This window comes from Centroberyx gerrardi, chromosome 14 (genome assembly GCF_048128805.1).
Source record: "Centroberyx gerrardi isolate f3 chromosome 14, fCenGer3.hap1.cur.20231027, whole genome shotgun sequence".
Taxonomy (NCBI): domain Eukaryota; kingdom Metazoa; phylum Chordata; class Actinopteri; order Beryciformes; family Berycidae; genus Centroberyx; species Centroberyx gerrardi.
In genome coordinates, this window is record NC_136010.1 from 7,264,624 (window position 1) to 7,268,927 (window position 4,304).

The 4,304-nt window shown below is 43.5% G+C and overlaps 2 pseudogenes; one reads left to right on the forward strand and one right to left on the reverse strand.

Annotated features, from left to right (window-relative positions):
* On the forward strand, window positions 1-662 carry LOC139930468 (transcription factor HES-5-like; annotated as a pseudogene).
* A 2,158-nt stretch (window positions 663-2,820) lies between these two features.
* On the reverse strand, window positions 2,821-3,482 carry LOC139930472 (transcription factor HES-5-like; annotated as a pseudogene).
* Window positions 3,483-4,304: the final 822 nt, after the last annotated feature.

The window sequence follows — 4,304 nt, forward strand, 5'->3', positions numbered from 1 at the left end:
ATGCTAATCTGTCACTATAAAATGGGGAGCAGCTCCTCCAGCGGGATCAGAGCTCACACTGTCGTCCAGAAGGAGCAGGTCACTTCACCTCCACAGACATGGCTCCCTGCTCCACCAGCTACTCCTCCATGCACCACATCAGGATCCCTGAGAGAGACAACATCAAAGTGAGTATCAGCTGGGATTCAAGCGTTTTGCATCAGCTGCTACAAATTTCTGATTTTGCTTGTATATTGATGATTTGAATCACAAACTTACCCGGCTGCCTCCTCTTCCCCCAGTTAAGAAAACCCCTTGTGGAGAAAATGCGCAGAGATCGCATCAACAGCTGCATCGAGCAGCTCAAGCTCATCCTGGAGAAGGAGTTCCACAAGCAGGAGCCCAACGCCAAGCTGGAGAAAGCCGACATCCTGGAGATGACGGTGAGCTTCCTGAGGCAGCAGCTGCGGCCCGGCCTCTCTCAGAGGGACTACGGCCACGGCTACTCCCAGTGCTGGAGGGAGTCGGTGCAGTTCCTCTCCGTCGACTCCGTCTCTCCTCTGCAGGGCCTCCAGCAGCAGGAGCAGCAGAGAGCCGGCAGCTCCTCCCCAGGCTCCTCCGCCCTCAGGCCCACCGTGCTGCAGGACAGCAGCAGTAAAGGCCCGGTCTGGAGGCCTTGGTAGAGACTCTGACACACAGAAACTCCAAAACCCTGAGGGGACGACACTCTCCCTCACTACGTAGGAAATATGCATTTCCAACCTGCTCAGTAATTGAGTGTTTTTATTGTTTCGTCATATTGATGAGAAGATATGTATTAGGTATTCTATCCTCTTAATCACAAGGAGATCTTTCACCACAAGTGTGCAACAAAAGCTCTTTAGAGTGACATTATACTGCAATCTTCAATCCTAACATTGAGGATTATTATCTGTGTTTTGTTCCATTATATTACACTATGTTTGTAATCAAACGTATTCATTATGTGAAGCTGTTCAAAGTCGTCTAGTGAATTTATACATTTCTTTCAAATTGTATTGGAAACTAGAGTTGTTTATTGATCATGTCTGTTGTGACTGATTTGCCTTTTATAAAGGAAGGAAGTATTTGACAAATACCAAACGTCAGTGGTTCATCTGTGTGACAGTCATTTGTGTACGCTGTGCATTATATACACAGCCTTGCTAAAACTGAATGCCATGTATTTTGAATAAGAGCTTTGTGCTGTGCTCTATGACCATGTACTGCAGAACTATGAGAAATACATGCTTATAACTCATTATTCCATAATTGTACTATTCAGGTGAACATCATCTTGTTTCTCTCAATCCCAAAATATGAAGTGATATCTTGATATCTTTGCTTTGGCCTCATTAGTTACAATAAAAAACATATTCTGACTTTTCACTAAATGTTGTGTGACTCATGCATATAATGCTTATGCAATACAAAGAATCATGAATGAGCTTAAAACACTTACATGGTAAACTGCATGTAAGGAATATGTGTGTGTGTGTGTGTGTGTGTGTGTGTGTGTGTGTGTGTGTGTGTGTGTGTGTGTGTGATGCTTGGTCCAGGAAGTGCCTGTCATCTGAGCGAGACTTTTGGTTAATATACAATATATTCATATTTACACCTTTGAATTCCAACACAGACATTTTTCTCTTGTCACTCAAACCATTCTTATCAAATGTCTTCCTTTCAAATTATTATTATTACCACTGAGGTCACAAAGAAACAAATGCATGCTCAGTTGGCCACGTGTGTGCACATATGCGTATATTCTCCCTTTTTTACAGAGTGACCTCAGTGGTAATAATAATAATTTGAATAAATGGTAGCAAGTTCCGTAATAAGCAAGGTTTGAATCACAGGTTAAAATGTCTGTGTTGGAATTCACAGGTGTAAACATGACCTTGTCCAAACTGATAACATGACATGCAATGAGAAATGAACTAAAAACAACTAAAACAGGGTTTTATGAAGAAAATCAGCTAAAAAGTGTAAGTGTATCTATTTCATGGTTGAGTACATCTTAAACCTGTGAACTTTTTCTTTATTTGCAACATCAATTCATTATAAAGACAGGCTTTAGGAGTGCTCTATAACACTATATTATTCTCTCCTGGATCATGAAGGGAAAGCAGTCAGCAGGATGTTTTAATGATTGTAGCTTTTTATTATTAATTGTCATACAAACGTTACAAACAAGTTTTAAGAGCGTAAATGTGATAGCAACACAGAAATAGCAACATTCCATTTCAAAAATGTGAACATGCACACTCACACTCATGCCCCCCACCCCACCCCACACACACATACACACACACACAACCACACAAACACACACCACACACAACCACACAAACACAGACCACACACACACACACACAAACACACATGAGCAATCAGCCATAAATTTAAACATGTGGCATATAGATAATTCAAAACAGAAACAGAAGAGAAATATTCTCAAAAGCAGCTGTCAGTAAAATACAGTAGATACTGTTACATCAAGCAATCCAAACATGAACTCCACTGGAGTAAACAATCATTTCACAATAGCTCCAAGATTTCACAAAAAGATCATCACTCCAAATCAAGTTCCAGTTCTTAAACGCAAAGGAGAAGCAAAATATCGGATGTGATTCAAAGTCGAGGCAGGACCATCTTCAAAAAAAAAGTGAGAGCCTTCGCTTTCAGTATTGCTACTTGTCCATCAATGTGATGAGACAATAAGGAAACCCACCAAGAATGAGCAGGTTGGAAATGCATATTTCCTACGTAGTGAGGGAGAGTGTCGTCCCCTCAGGGTTTTGGAGTTTCTGTGTGTCAGAGTCTCTACCAAGGCCTCCAGACCGGGCCTTTACTGCTGCTGTCCTGCAGCACGGTGGGCCTGAGGGCGGAGGAGCCTGGGGAGGAGCTGCCGGCTCTCTGCTGCTCCTGCTGCTGGAGGCCCTGCAGAGGAGAGACGGAGTCGACGGAGAGGAACTGCACCGACTCCCTCCAGCACTGGGAGTAGCCGTGGCTGTAGTCCCTCTGAGAGAGGCCGGGCCGCAGCTGCTGCCTCAGGAAGCTCACCGTCATCTCCAGGATGTCGGCTTTCTCCAGCTTGGCGTTGGGCTCCTGCTTGTGGAACTCCTTCTCCAGGATGAGCTTGAGCTGCTCGATGCAGCTGTTGATGCGATCTCTGCGCATTTTCTCCACAAGGGGTTTTCTTAACTGGTGGAAGAGGAGGCAGCCGGGTAAGTTTGTGATTCAAATCATCAATATACAAGCAAAATCAGATATTTGTAGCAGCTGATGCAAAACGCTTGAATCCCAGCTGATACTCACTTTGATGTTGTCTCTCTCAGGGATCCTGATGTGGTGCATGGAGGAGTAGCTGGTGGAGCAGGGAGCCATGTCTGTGGAGGTGAAGTGACCTGCTCCTTCTGGACGACAGTGTGAGCTCTGATCCCGCTGGAGGAGCTGCTCCCCATTTTATAGTGACAGATTAGCATAACAAAGCCATGTGGCTGAGGCGAGGCTGGGGTTCCCACACTCTGAGAGCAGTGGGACACCCAGCACAACAATGGGAGACACATCAATAACTCAGAGGGCAAGTAGTCTGTGCATGGAATGTTTCCCAAGATAAGCAACAGGTAATTAACACATTACCCAGAGGTCATCACAGATTCTGTCATATAGACTGATAATCAATTTGAGCTAAAAAATTAGACTGGTCTAGATGTCTAAGTCTAACCAAATGACACACACAAGAGGTGAGAATCTTCAAAGCAGGGGCATCAGCAATTAAGGAGAGATATAAAAGGTTTCAAGGGGCCAAATGCTACACAGCAATAAAACAATATAGCTTAACAGGAAGCCTTTCATTTTCTCTTCAAAGAAACGTACTTTTCTCCCAAAAACAGTGTAGAACACAGAAGCATTTGGATAAATAGGGCTGCAGTTTAAAGAAGATTAATTGACTCTTTGCAGTTGCAGAGCATTTTGGTCATATATGCTCATAATAAAGTTTAGAATGAGAACCAAATGTAAGGAGAGATTTCTTTCTTTCTTAATAAGATGGAGGGCAGAAGTAGGTACAAGGTCAACCACACCAGATTCAAACAATGATGAAGGGTAGAAGCAGTTTAAATGTATGCAGCTTAATGAGCCTTAATGAGAAGTTCAACAGGCCAAACATCATTTCACTTTCCACCTGTTGCTTCATGAACAGTGTGATCGGTGTCCGCTGTCCCCCTAACGCCTGTAGGCTTCATAGTATTTCCGACAGGAGTAATCTGAGGGAAAACACTGTTATAATGTGAGGGAAAACACTC